Consider the following 15,192-nt stretch of genomic DNA (forward strand, 5'->3'; position numbering starts at 1 on the left):
GATCTCATAGAAGTTCAAGCCAGCTCAGCTCTGAACCTTGGACTCTCCCCAAGCCATGATAGATGCACCCCCCTCCCCCCAGTTTTGGCTGCCTCCAGTCTCTCTCTACTCTGACATCCCTGACCCTGACAGTGGCACAGAGGATGTCCCTAAACCAAATCTAGAGTTCTCTTTCTGATGTAGTTGTGGTGGTACCCCAAGACCTTCATCCATCAGATCTGCATTCGCCACCCCCCACCCCCACACAGCCACAGGTATCTAATCTATCACTTCGTGATTTCCTCCAAAACAACATCTTAAAACTTCAATACATGATTTTTAAAAAGTCATTCTAAACAATAATACCCATGATATTGTGGACTTCATGTGCTGGTTATAGGGGTTTTTTTGTTTGTTTGTTTGTTTGTTTGTTTTTTAGTGTGTCTTGTGATAATTATATAATTGCAAATGTGTTTATTGTCTGCCAATGAAAGACCATGGTTCACATCTTCCCCAACCCCTGTCAAGAGTCTATCAGTCAGAACAGGAAGTGCATTTGATTGGCAGATGGAAATAGATTCTGTTGAGGTGCTATGGGGAGGGGTCACACCACCAGGCAGAAAAGAGCACAGCAGAGCCAAGCTCATGGAGGACAGAGTCAGGAAGTTTACTCCAGGTAGAACAGTCCAACAGGCTGCCCCAGGCCAATGCAGATACAGCCAATGGCAAGAATGACAGCTGGGTGTTGCCTGCCTTATGTCACTGTCTGATTCATCTTCCACAGAGGAAAGGCCTATCAACATAGTCAAGTGCCCTGCCACCCCACCTTAGCTTGTTGGGGCAAGAGCATTCATAAAATGAATGTGTTCTAAAATGGTGAGTGGGTGGCCTTCTGGGTTCAAACAGGGTGCTCTGAGCCAAGAGTCGCTCTGCTGACAGCAGCCTTATGGGTTTTCACATGATTCCATTTCTAAGTCCACATGTCTCTCTTTTTTTTCCTGGACTTGCTTTTAGGCAGTATTCTTTGCTTCTGAAAGCTTGAATGCCAGTTTAAGTATGGCACATGACAAACCGTGAAGTGTAGATGATGTCGAAGACCTTAACGACCATGAAGATGACTCACGCTGAGTCTACGCACAGAATGGAAGAAGGTGAACCATGGCTTCCAGGAGCAGACATCGGGAACTGCTAAGACCCAAGTATGAGGAAAAAGCCCTTGAAGCAGCTTGGCCAGCGTAGCAAACCAGAAACACAACAGCAAGGTGGTCCTCTGGCTCTGCAGGCTCAGGTTAGGCAGCCCTGCTCCTCCCTGGAGTTCAGCAGCTAAGCACAGACCCTGCAACAGGCCAACTCACTTAGAAGCAAATGCTTCAAGGCTGGCTCTGTCTACATCTCCCTAATGACAGGTTGTAGTGAACGTTCAATACATTTCAACAGATGTGGTAGGAAAAACCAATTGTGCAGTTTAAAGCAAGCAGGCTGAAAGTCTAGATCAATGAATTCCGGGTTAAATGTTTCTATTAAAAGTGCAGATTCAAATAACGAGCTCCAATTGAGAGGCCGCTCCTTAGTTCTTTGGGGCTATGGCTTTAGAATACTGTCATTCTTTGAAAAATCAAAACGCACCAAGTAAGATTCTCTTATTTCCAATCACTCAGTAAAAATGAAGATGAAGGCATTCACGGCTGTACACACACCAGGCATTTCCAGATAACCCTACAAAACACAGCACTCACAATGAACATTTTAATCTGAGAAATAAATATGCTTAATATTAGTTGTATGGTTTGGTAATTAACTGGATCTCATCTCTTAAGCTATTCATTGTTTTTTCCAGAAATTCCCCCAATGCAGATGAAAGAAAAAAAAAAAAATTCTCAGAAAGAATAAGAAATGTAATGAGTTATCAACTCAAGAAAGTAACGGGGAAAAGATTTAAAAAAGACACTTCATTAGAAACCAACACCTGTCTTGTGGGGAAATGTCATCAACACACGAGAGTAGAGTCCACCCCCCACGACCCGCCCCTCCCCCATCTCCCCACTCAATAAGACCAAAAGGGGCTGAGAGGCTCCTGGCCTTTGACCTCAGCCTGTCTGGTTCCCAGTGCAGAGACCCGAGTAGCAGAGTATGGAGCAAGCAGAGACCTTGAGAGTCTGTAGGGATAGTGCCTGGAACTCTGCCATTCTCTCAGCCAGGCTTGTCCCTTTCCTAGGGATTGGAGGGTGCACTGAGCAGATGTTAAGAGGAAGCACATGATAGTGTGACCGTTGCACGCAGTGAAGAACCCTAATTCGTACAGTTTCAAACTGTGTTCACCCACTGGGGTCACTGCACCTTGCTTTTCCACCTAACATGTGCACCTGCTAACACTAACTTATTTCACTGAATTCTCTTTTTTAAAAAAAATCAATTCTGGAAAAACAACAACAACAACAAAAAACAACAACAACAACAACAAAAAGGACCGTGGCATCGTTAGGTGACGCGGATGAAGCAAGTCTATGCATGTGGTTTGGACCCAGCTTATTTTACGGAAGAGAACACAAATGTGAGAGGCAGAGGAGGAAAGACTCTACTACATAGCCCTCTCCACGTGGCAGTTCTTTCTGGCAGTAAGTGGGAACGCAGCGTGCAGCGGCCTGCTTGGACTTCAGGATTTATAGGCACTAGCTAGGAGAAAAGAAGGGCGTGCTCCCAGACCCAGCTAGGGCGAGCTACAGCTCTGCAAAGCTCACTTGTTTCAGCAGCATCTACCTGTATGTATCACAGGGCACCTGTTCCCCCCCCACCCCCGGCTCGAATCTCTTCCTTGCTACTGAGATCCGCTGCAGGACCCCAGTTAGGATTTCATCTGGCAAGTCGTTTTCTGCTCACCAACTGCAGCCTCCAGTGATAGCGTCAGAGGCAGAGGCTGGGGACCTGTTAATCGCATCCAAGAATAAAAAATAAAAAAGAAAGAAAGAAAGGAAAAGAATGAGTCCAGAAGGAGGAAAAGCTGCTAACGCAAGAAGCCCGTTCCTGGAAGAAAAGGAGCTGGGGGGGGGGGGGCGGGGGGAAGGGGGGCGTATGTGAAGGAGTGTATCTCAAGAGTATTCCCACAAACATTAGACTATCACACACCTTTCGCTGCAAACAGCATCATGTCCCGTCTCCCTGCAAATGCACTGAAGATGAGCAAGAAAGGTCCCTGGGCTGGCGTCCACAAGCAGGGAGCTCCCAGCAGCTCCAGGCACAAGACCAGAACTTGCTGCTCAGACCCAAGTAGTGTTCTGTCACCTGCCTGATGCCAGGGACTTGGAAAACCAATTCTGCTCTGCCCAGCCTTTGCCATCTACTATAGCACTTTGAATTCACCTTCCCCGCTCCTCCCCTGCCCCGCTCCCCTCCCCCCCCACCCCCCCCACCCCCCGCCGCCCTCACCTGCAGCTTAGAGAAAATTCTGTCAGTCTTTCACCCAGGCACCCTTGCCTTCAACGTATCTCCAGTGGGCACAGATGTAGCTCTGGCCTTCTGGCCTCAGGACAATTCAGAGATTTCTTTTATGGTAAGGTGCTACCAAGAAAATGGCAAAATAGACGGAGCCCGGGCAGAGGGGCCGTCTTCGTGATCCCGGTAGAGCTAAAGGATGCCTGTTCTCTAGCTCTGCCGTGCTGTCTGCTCAGCATCCTACCTCAGGGAGAGAGGTCCAGCACAGGTCATGTGTACCAGCAGAGTTAAGGCACGGGGGGGGGGGGGGGGGGGGGCGGGGCGGGAAGGGAGGGAGGTGGGGGGAGGTCTTACATCCCCTCACACATAGCCCTCCACACAGCAAGGAAATATACAGGCAGAAGTGCTTGCCCTGCCGTTAGCCTCAGGCTTCTGCAGGGCTCTGGGGTTGCCCTCACTCTTGTGGTAGGAGAGGCTGACCACGGCACATTTAACCTCTGCTTGCGCCACCTTCTCAGAGGGCAGTGAAAGGCCTCTGCCCACTTAGACTAGAAAGCCAGTTTCTCTAGGCAGGTGGCCCCCGAGTTCCAACTGCAGGTCCCGGCAGCATCTGCCCTGTCTACTGGATGGAAACCTGCCGACCTGGCTCATCCACCATGGTCCGCAGGCCTCAGGAATTCCACTGTGCACAGTACCTCCATGGCCCGTTCTACTAGGCCACAGCACAGCGGGCTAACTCCTTGGAGAGTCTCAATCATTTGTGTTAGCATTTTTCAATATTATTCCTAGATGAGACAAGACTTTATTACCATCTCAAGCTGCCCTTTTCAGTTCTAATATTCTCATATTCCCCACATCCCATGAGGCCCCTTTCCTGACAAAGATATTTACCTTTGATATGTGTAACTTCCTGGACTCTAAAATACGATGGTAAAGCTATTAGCGAACCCGGTGGGTTTTATCTCCTCCGAAGCAGAGCTCACACCATTACTAAGACCGCTAGGCGATTCTTCTTTGCATGGCTCTCCGGTATCCCCATATGTGGGAAGTGCTTATTAAAGCCTCTATCTTGAATCCACCAGGGGACCTACAGAATGAGGCCTGCGTGGCATTTTATTAGCCCAATAGATTACCTTCCTGACAGAGAAGAGGAAAAGCAAGCTGACCTCCCAGAAGACCTTGGCACACCCATAGCGCCCTTTCCCACTGGAACAAGAGCGGGAAGTCCAGGCTGGGGAAGAGATATGTGCTGTTCCCAAGTCACTTCTGCCCCCAGAGAGGGCAGAATACAGACACTTCTCTGGAAATCAACTCTGCTGTGTCTTCCCCTCGCCCCCACCCCTACCCCCTCACCCTCCCCCTGGACTCTGGTGCAGACGGTTAGTTCTCAAACTGGAGCACTTTTTGGAGACACTTAGAGGACTGGATTGCTGACCCCTCTTGAGTTGCTGGCTCTGTGCAGGGGGGGGGGGGGGCTGGTGGGGAGAATAACCGTTACCCACGGCTGCGGCTGCTCCTGGTCTGGAGACCACGCTCCAGAACTAGCGGGGTTCCAAAATGGAAGTTTGGGGAAGTCAATAAATGCTCTTGCCAGCAAGCCAGTCAAGCTGCTCCCTGGCCCTCGGTGCCAAGAGCACCTGCTGAGAGCATCCCTCTCCTTAGGAAGCCAGCCTTCCCAGGAGGGGCCCAGGACCATTCGCTGTGATTCAGGCCAGTATATCAAATGCTCATTACCTCCAACCTCAACCCTTCTTCTGGTTGTTTTAGCCTCTGACAGGATGAGCTACATAATTTGGGAATATCAGGGCAAAATGAAGAAGAAGAAAGAAAGGAAAAAAAAAAAAATACTCCAGAGCCAACAATTCACAAATTAACAATTTCAATAGGGTGACAGTTGAATATCAATGAAAGATGTGTCCTTCCCCTTCAGGCTTGGTTCTTTCTCAGCTCCATCGCCCTGCCTTGTATCCTCACACATCGATCCCCTCCTTCCTCTCTCTTACCCCACCTTCTTAGCCCCATAGCCCCTACCCCTCATTAAAAAAAAAAAAAAAAAAAGAGTATTGGCGTATTGGAAGAGGGAAATTTACAAGCCTGTCAAAACTGCAGAATGTCCCTACTCTTGGATACAGCAGTTCCACCCGGAGGAATTTTCTTCCCATGGATCCATTCCTTGCAGTGCTCTTACGATGCTCAAAGCCTGTTTGTTGTACCACACGTCTTATAAAAACAAAATGGAAACAACTTAAATGTCTGTCAGTAAAGAACAAGGCAGATTTATAGGCAACGCCAAGAACATAGATCCCAGGCATAGTAAGGGTAAAAAGCAAGTTAAGTGTGTAGGGGGAAGGGATTTGGAAAGGGGATGAGGGGCGCGGGAGGCTCAGTGATTAAAGTGGATGCATGGGATCTGAGCTCAGAGCCCACATCAAAGCCCGGCAGAGGATCCAGAGAGAAGGTTCAGAAATTCAGAGCACTGGCTGCTCTTCCAGAGGACCTGGATTCTATTCCCAGAACCCACATGGCAGCTCACAATTCCAGGGGATCCAACACCCTCTTCTGGCCTTCTAGGGAATCAGGCACACACACACGGCACACTGGGTATATGCATATAAAAGGCTCATACATATAAACCAAATGATAAATCTTTTTTAAAAACTGGGTATGAGTTCACTGTCTAGCAGGTATAGCCATAACACACACACACACACACACACACACACACACACACACACACACACACACAATTTGCTTAAAATGTAAGAAGTTAAACTTAGGGGCTGGAGAGATGGCTCAGAAGTTAAGAACACTGACTGCTCTTCCAGAGGACCCAGTTTAATTCCCAGCACTCACAGGGTGGCTCACAACTGTCTATAACTCCAGTTCCAGGGGATCCAACCCCATCACACAGACATACATGCAGGCAGAACATCCATGCGCATAAAAGACAATTTATTTATTTTTATTTTATTTTATTTTGGCTTTTCAAGACAGGGTTTCTCTGTGTTAGCCTTGGCTGTCCTGGACTCCCACTGTAGACCAGGCTGGCCTTGAACTCACAGAGATCAACCTGCCTCTGCCTCCCGAGTGCTGTGATTAAAGGCGTGCATCACCACTGCCCGGCAAAGACGATTTTTTAAAAGAAAGAAGTTAAACTTAAAAAATAAACTGTTTCCAACCAGAGACCCGGACTACCAGCCAGGACCACTCCCCCTTCACACTGTGACAAGTCTCTAATCCTTACCCTGCTGCTGGGAAGCCTCCCTGGGACCTACCTGTCTAAGCTCCCTCTGCGTATATCAGGTCTTCCAAAAAGTGGGGCTCCTATGGAAACCTCATAAAAAATATGTAAATGAGAACAGGCATTTGTGTCCAGTATCTTTTGCTTTGTTTACTTTTTCACTCTAAGTTACTAGGTGGAGTCGTCATCTCACGTTTGGATTTGGGGGCTGATGCGTTGGGGTTCTTTCTTACCTAAGTTACAGGTCAGTTTATATCACTTCCTTTGTTCAAAACCCACATGGTGCCTATAGAAGGGCATTAGAGAGGCTCAGCCTGCCGTTCCCGATCCTCTGTACCCAGGTTCCCTGCTGCCTTCCCATCCTCACCCCCACGAGCACCCTCCTCACCAAGAAAACAAAACAAAACAAGCAAGCAAAAAACAACAGAGAGCTATGTGCCCTTAAAAAATTGCCATGGAGTTGGCTCAAGTAGACAGGAGTAAGCTGGTGGCTGTATGTGGGCTTCTCGCCCTTCCTCCCCTGAGCTTTGCCACAGGTGTCACCTCAATCTAAATGGAGAAAGGGGAAGGCAGGGGCTCCGGATCTTAGGAGGGCAATGCGAAGCAACACAGCGCTGGAGAATGTGTTCGATATCTAATCATTAAAGGGCAAGCCACAGCATTTAATCCATCACTACCATCCATTCAATACCAAGCGCTTTTTTATGCCAGGCTGTACAATCACCCCACTACCAATCCACAGGGCAGACATGCTTGGAGCAAAACCCAATTCCTCAAAACTCCCCAGGGATGATGTGTCTGTGATACCCAGTGGGGACAGGAAGAGACAGGAAGAACTAAAGCCACACTTGTAGCACAGGTGTGTGTGTGTGTGTGTGTGTGTGTGTGTGTGTGTGTGTGAGAGAGAGAGAGAGAGAGAGAGAGAGAGAGAGAGAGAGAGAGAGAGCGCACAGGGCAGGCGGGCTGGCGGCACAGCTGTGCCCTCACCAGCACCCTGGCCCTTCTCTGCTCAGAGCTGTTAACCTCTCCCACTCAGTTACCCGCCCAGCAATGCTCCGTGTGCTGTATGCGCCATCCCGGGCACCTGTTCTTTCCAAATTACATAGGCAGTAAGTAAATAAAGTGGACTTAACAGATTTTTAAAATCCATATTTAAGAAATCCATATTTAAGTCAGTTGGCAAGAAGGAAAAAGGAAGGTACAGAGGAAGGAGAGAAATCACACACACACACACACACACACACACACACATGTTACCCTATGGCTATCACTTTGATATATTCCAGTTAAAGTTTTTCATATGTATATTGTGACGTAATATCATAAATATCTGGCAGCACAGTCCTCCTATGCATTACTTACTGGTCTCATAATATTCTTTCCAGCAACCTCTCAGCATCCCACCAAACCACTTCTGTGCTTTTTGGCTGTTTGAACTACATGTTTTTATGGGGTTTGTTTTGTTTTTAGTTTTGCAGATTCAAAGTGAAACTCTGATGTATTCATGTTTTTCTGTATTTTTTTCCTACTCCTTCCTGAGGCCTACCTTTTAAAAGTGGGATTTCTAGATCAGAAAATAATTAGGATATGGAACCTATACCCACACTTCTTTTTATTTTTTTAAGATTATATCAATTTATAAGGCAATAAGCAAAGGAAAAGAATATACAAGTCACATATAAGTTTTGGCTTATATAAATTTAAAAAAGTAATTTAAACTACATTTTTTGCAGCCAATTAGCAGGAAAGTCAATTGCATTTTGTCCAATGCAGTCAATTATTATTTTGGAATAGGCTGGAGTAGGAAGTCAGATCCAACCCACAGTCCTTAAACTGGATGTCCTGTCAGAATCACCTGAGGAGTTTGTTTTTGTGGTGTGTGTGTGTGTGTGTGTGTGTGTGTGTGTGTGTGTGTGTGAGTGTGTGTGTGTGTGTCAGGCCCCTCTCCAGATTTGCTGGACCAGGGATTTTAGTTTCTGAGAGTTGTGTGATTCTTATGGAGTTTGGCTGTGGGCTAGTGTCTGGGAAATCGATTTGCCCATGCTCAGTTCGTGGGAGAACCTAGGCTGCCTCACTCTGACCCAGAGTCCTTCTTGACACAGCCGCAGGTACCCAGAAACTTTCCATTCCTAAAAAACAAGATGCTTTGATCCAGTTTAAATGCACGCATCCAGGTCTCCCCGGAGTTGTCTGGAATCTTTTATCACCCCTGAAATCATCCTCATGTAGTTGCTTGACCTGTGAGGACCACGGTGTCTGCCATGTGTACAGAGAGACTCACAGGCAGATGGTGCTAGTTCCAAGCAGGATTATATAGAACCAAACATTTATCTTTTAGCTATAAAAGGGAAAGGCTGAGCTCGCGCTCCTAAACCACACCTTGAGAGCTGTGTCCTCTGACCTTCACAGCAGGTTCTGTGAGTGGCAAGGGGTGTGGCTTGATTTGAGAGTGGCAGCCTCAAGGTCCCAGACCTAATAGGAAGAGTATAGGAACACAGTGGTAGACCAGGCTGTGAAAAGCTATGACAGAAAAAAGAGGGTTGAGCATCTGGTTTTCTCATGACCGCTGTTTAATGTGAGGGTCCCTTCTTGACTTTTGACGATGGGGATGTCACTATTTCTCTGATCACCTGACCACTATTTGGAAAGAGGCAACCCACACCAAAAGCTCTGACAAGCTTGGGGTTGGCTCGCTCATGATAAAGGGAGGGGTGCCTTCCTCCTCCATGTGGTCTCATTTGATGCTCATTCCTGGTACTCTGTAGATAGTAAACACAAAGTAGAACTTGGAGGTAAGAATGTACAGTGTAGTTTCTGATGAGCTCTTAGTGGAGAGAGGCCTTGGAGCATCCCACCTCAATCTTCACTTAGATGCACAAACCAAGCATCCACAGGTACACAGTACAAAGCTGGAGACTCAGCTGAGGGCTCTCTTTGGAAGAGGACAGAGACTGTTGCTCAACTTCATCTTATTTTTTAAACTTAAGAAACGTCTTCCTTTAGCCCTACCTGGCAGCACACACATACATAGGGTTATATATATTTTCACATACAAAAGATTAACCCAGCAAAATTACACGTGAAAATTGGAAACAGGTAAAGTCATTCAAAGCCTTGCACTGAAGTCATCATATATTCTCTCTGTGTTCTATAAATAGTACAGTGGTTAAAAAGAGGGGAAATGGGCTGCCGAAGACTCACACTGGGTGTCTTCGGCTTTGTGCCCCAGCTGTCAGAGGAAATCAGTGAGCATCTCAGGACACAGCTTATGCAAGTGGGGTTACTTTCTTCCCACAGATCTCTCCAGATGACTAAACCAGTTGCCTCACTCATCTAGAGACTGCCCAAGCCTCCCCCAGCTTCATAGAGTGCAGAAATCCCCTCTCCCCTGCTGAGAACAAGTAACTTCGTCCAATCTGAGTTCCTTTTTAAAGCAGTGCGTCACAAGTTCCCAGGACTGGCAGAGGTGTGGTAAATACTCATTTCTCAACACTACAGGTCTAAAACAATGGTACTTAGAAAGAAATTAAGAAAGAGAAAGGAAGGAAGGAAAGAAGGAAGGAAGGAAGGAAAGAAGGAAGGAAGGAAGGAGAGAAAATCTGACAATATTCATCATTGAACTTTAAAATGTTTATATTATTTGACCCAGTAGTTCCATATCTAAACATAGCCCCAAACTTTTTATGTGTGCTAACAGAGATATCAGACATCGTAACCGTCGTCTTGGCATTATAGAGAATGGAAGGAAAGTAGAAACAACCCAAGTTGCTAGCAGGGTATTGGCAAAATAAACTACAATAAATGATCTGATCATAAGTAAGTTCTCAACATCGATGGCAGGGGGGTGGGGGGGTGGGGCAGGGAGTGCAGTCCCTTCCTGAAATCTGAACATCCAGCCAAGACAGAGGCTAAAGAATGGAGCCTGAACCCTTCCTAGTGGGGACCTTCTGGCTTGCCACTGTGACTGGTTCTTAAGCCTGCTGCTCTCTCCTGTCCTGCAGTGTCTCACACCTGATTTTCCAGCTGCACTGTCAATCCTCTGCCCTCACACAGGTCTTCCCAGAGAATCTTTTTTGCTGTTGTTTGTTTGTTTGTTTGTTTTTCGAGACAGGGTTTCTCTGTGTAGCCTTGGCTGTCCTAGACTCGCATTTTAGACCAGGCTGGCCTCGAACTCACAGGGATCCGCCTGCCTCTGTCTCCCTAGTGCTGGGATTAAAGATGTGCGCCACCACCGCCCAGCCAGAGAATCCATTTTTAATATAGCTAGAGACAGTCTGTTTTTAACCAAAAGACACTCTGATACTTGCCCAACCACACAGTTCCAGAGTTTTCCTAAGTGTGTCTGGTGGTGCTTTAGCCTCCCGAAACCAGGGTCGGAATGCCATCGTGTGCGTGAGGACATACCTGCACACATGCATGGTCTTAAGAAGGCCTTCTGTAAAGAAGCCTGCTTGGCCCGACAGATAAATCCCACAACTCAGCTTTCCAAATGTTCTCCTAACCCTCTGCAGTGCGGCAGGAGGTGATGGCCGCAGAAGGCAGGGAACCGAAGTCAGAATCATTGCATAGTGTACAGCAGTTTCATCGTTTCCTCGCGGGCCAGCAAGAGCGACAAAACCCTGCTCATCTGCTGGCAGATCTCTGCATAAGGCGGCAAATGAAGTCAATCTGGGTGAATACTTAGCCTCTGTTGTGGGCAGGAACCACAGGATCCAAGGAAATGAGGAGAGGGCTTCAATTATTTAGCTGAGAGCTGCTGCACATTGGGGCGGGGCTAGATACCTGACTCACACGATCACATTTAACCTGCATAGCCACAAGCTCCTCTCTGGTTTCCCGGCTGCTCTTGTCTCTTTCCCAGCCTGCCTGCGCAGTGGTCAGAGAGACCTTTTGAATTTGTGTCTCGGTTCCCTTGCAGGCAGGCTATACCCAGCCTCATCCATTCCTCCCTGTACTCAGGCCTTGGTGCATCCTGTGTGTCAGTGCCCCATTAACACATGCTAACTTAGCCTGGAATTCTCTGTTCCCACCGCCAGCCCATCCCAGGGCTGAAGCCTTGGCTCACATTACCGTTTGACCACCTATTCTTTGCTTACCTTGCTGCTTTCCATTTTCCTAACATTATGCCATCCAAGGCGCAATTGTGGGCCTGGTCCCTCCCATTACTGAGTTCCTCCACAGTAGACTTCTCTGTGGGAGCCCATCTATACTAAGGCAATAGAAATCTTAAGTATAGCAACCAAAATCACTTTACATATGAACTACCCAAAGAACTCCAAAGTTCTCAAGCCTGACATTTGGGTCCATCCACGCATGAAATCATGAGAGCGCTAACTAGCCCTTCCATGCCTTACTCAGGTCTTCTTGCATTGGTCAAAGGATCTGTATACACTCAGCAAGTAAGAGACAATCCTTCTAGCCAAGACTGGGTAGTTCAGTCATTTTCAGCTTGTTTGCAACACACTCTGCAAAGGAAAGAGCTAAATGCTGCAAAGAAAGAAAAGCACCATGTAGGAATCTGAGGACAGGGGAGCAGGATACGTTTTCCATTGCCCCCAAAGGTACCATAGGTACACCTTTCATTTCAATGGAGATAACGCATGAAGTCACAGGAGCTTTGGCAAGGTATTCAAGGACCCACAATTCTCCAGTAGGTGTTAGGCAAAGACACAGTATAAACTGACAAAGGGAGCAAGTGTGGCACCAGACACCAAATTAGATTACAGGCTTTCTTCCTGTCATCTGTGTTCTTCAAGGAGGTAGAAGGTTCTTGGAAAACTGGCAGTATGTGTCACAAACGACTCTGAATTCCACTGCGGAGTCTTGGTACCAAAAGTCACCTGAACTCATTGCTGCTTAGGAACTGTTGGTGTCCAAACCAAAGATATTTTATTTATTTTAGTGATGGCTATTGCAGACAGCCAAGTTCTGACACTTAAGAATAGATGTGAAATACAGAGTAGGCAGCATAATTCTTACCAAACTCTCTCCCATTCTCTACACATTGTTAATTCTGGTTTTATCATTCAATATTCACAAAATAAAGGTTCCACTAGATTTTATTCCAAAATATATGCAAATATTCTGGGAAGCTTTAACGAGTCCTTATGTCAATCATGAGAACAAACAAGTAAAATGATCATTGCCACTTAACGACTTTCTTTAACATACCTGCTATTTAAGTCAAATTAAGCCCGCTTTCAGGGCAATCAATTCAGAATTAAACCACTATTTTTAGATACGGATGTAGATGCTTCTTGGGAAATATTTGATGAGTGGTTATCTCTGCCTTTTGACACATACACATAAAGAACTGGCAGTGGTGGGCAGGCATACTGCAAATCTTTCTGGAGAAAACACATTCTTAGAATATATCCTGTGCATCCTGTAAAGCCTAAGCTACACAGGCATGTCATTTTGAAACTTACAGGGCTCATTCTCCTGTTAGCTAAATACTATGACAATTAGAAGATAGAGCCTTATTAATAAAACATTTCCTGGTATCTAATGCCTCACTACACCCTGGGAGAGGCTTGTGAGGACTACACCAGCCTTTATTGGGACGTTACAGCAACAAACCTGACGAAAGGCAGCTTCCTGAGCCCTCCTTTGCTAGACTGCGCATCCCTAGTAGCTACTGCACATGGTTGTAAAACACACTGAAACCAAGCAACCAAGCAACCAAAGCCACTTCTCATAGTGGGAATGTTCAGCTGCTATCTGCAGTCAAGTGTTCACTTGGTGAGGTGTTTCAGCTGCATGAAGCCACGACATGATGTTTTTAACCAGTTATAGCCTCTTCCAAATTCATGTTTTATAACTTTGAGAACTTCAAAGGAGCTTTACCAAAGTGCTGAGGACATTACCACAAAGCTGTTAGTTCTGAATAGAATTTAAAGCACAATTTCCTTTTCAAATTCCATATAACTACAGATCTACTCTATAGATCTATAAAAGAGTAGTTTTAGGGCACATTTCTTCTGGCATAATCTGAAACTATATATTTCAATTTGCAGATATATATATATATATATATATATATATATTATATATATATATATATATATATATATATAACAAGTGTGATCACACTGCTTGGCTTTTTTTTTTTTTAATCTTATTGTCAATTTTATGAAAAGTGCACATTGTTGCTCAGCTGTTAATTGGTGTAGCCTTTTTTAATTTTTTTTTTTTTAAACTTTAAACTTGGACAACAAATCCCATGCTTCGAGATTTCAGACTTTTCTTCTCCAGGTTCATCCCACACACCTTATTGCAGCTGCTCAGGGACAGATTTCCTTCCAGAAGTCTTGACTGGTGGAATTCCAAAATAATAAACGACAACTGGCAGAAGGTATTTTTTACTTTATATTGTTGTTATTTTGAGTTAGGAAACTGGCTGACCTGGAACTCACTGTAGACCAGGCTGGCCTCTACTTCAGAGATCCACCTGCTTCTGCCTCCCGATTGCTGGGATTAAAGGGGTGCCCCGCCGCTACCAGGCAATAAGAAGAATGTTTTCTTCAAAAGGAACGGAGAACCAACTGTTATCCTGGGCTAGCAGATTCCCAGTGGCCAGTAAGTACTATGTAACACAGATCACAGAGTTTAAGAAAAGTTAGCCACATGTATGATTTTTACTTCTAAAATACTTGAGTGCTTTTGAATGTGTGTTTTATTGAACTACAGGATGCTTCCACCATCAGTTCCAAGGGACACTGAATGCTTACTTAAGGATCACTAACTCAGCCCTATGCTGATTTCCTAGTTGTACCCTTACAGTAACTAAAGTTATCCTCATCAGTTCCTAGGTGAGAAGAAACAAAACACCACGCACACCCAAGCATCACTCCACAGCCAGGCTGCTCCTCCTCCTCTACCACTATCTGTCACACCACACCAAATATGAAAGACAAAAAAGGAGCTTCTTCATTCTAAAACAGAAAACACTAAAAAACAAAATCAGCAATTTATCCTTACCTCCCTCTTCGGTCGTCAAATGAGTACCAAAGCCTACCAAGTATTAAAAAGTCCCATTCCTTTCCACAAGGCACTAAATAACCCAGGAAAACATCTGAGCACGGTCATTAATATTAACCTGCTGCAGTTTCAAAATCAGTTTGCTTCCTACATGCATTTTAGTATGCCAGGCTATGATGTGCTGGTGTGAAATTACATCATACAACCACTAAAGAGACCACAGAGCACACCCAGTTGTACAAATGGTAAAGAATTTTAATTAAATGATGTTTTATATTTCACTTTCTAGATTAGTCAAACAGCAACAAAGCAGAATGTGGCTACATGGGGCAGGGCAAAGGGGAAAGCAGAACCGGGCAAGTACAGAGTTTCAGTTTTGCAATTAAAGTTATATAGGTCAGTCGCACAACAATTTGAGCATACCTAACACCAGCAAACTGTACAGTTAAAAATGCTTAAGATGGTAAATTTTGTCAAGAGCATTTTGTCACAACTAAAAATAAACAAAACCTTAAAAAGGAACCAGTGGGTTTTTAGTGTGATGGTGCCGTTATCCTTTAAAG

This window comes from Acomys russatus, chromosome 32, assembly GCF_903995435.1.
Source record: "Acomys russatus chromosome 32, mAcoRus1.1, whole genome shotgun sequence".
NCBI classification, from domain to species: Eukaryota; Metazoa; Chordata; class Mammalia; order Rodentia; family Muridae; genus Acomys; species Acomys russatus.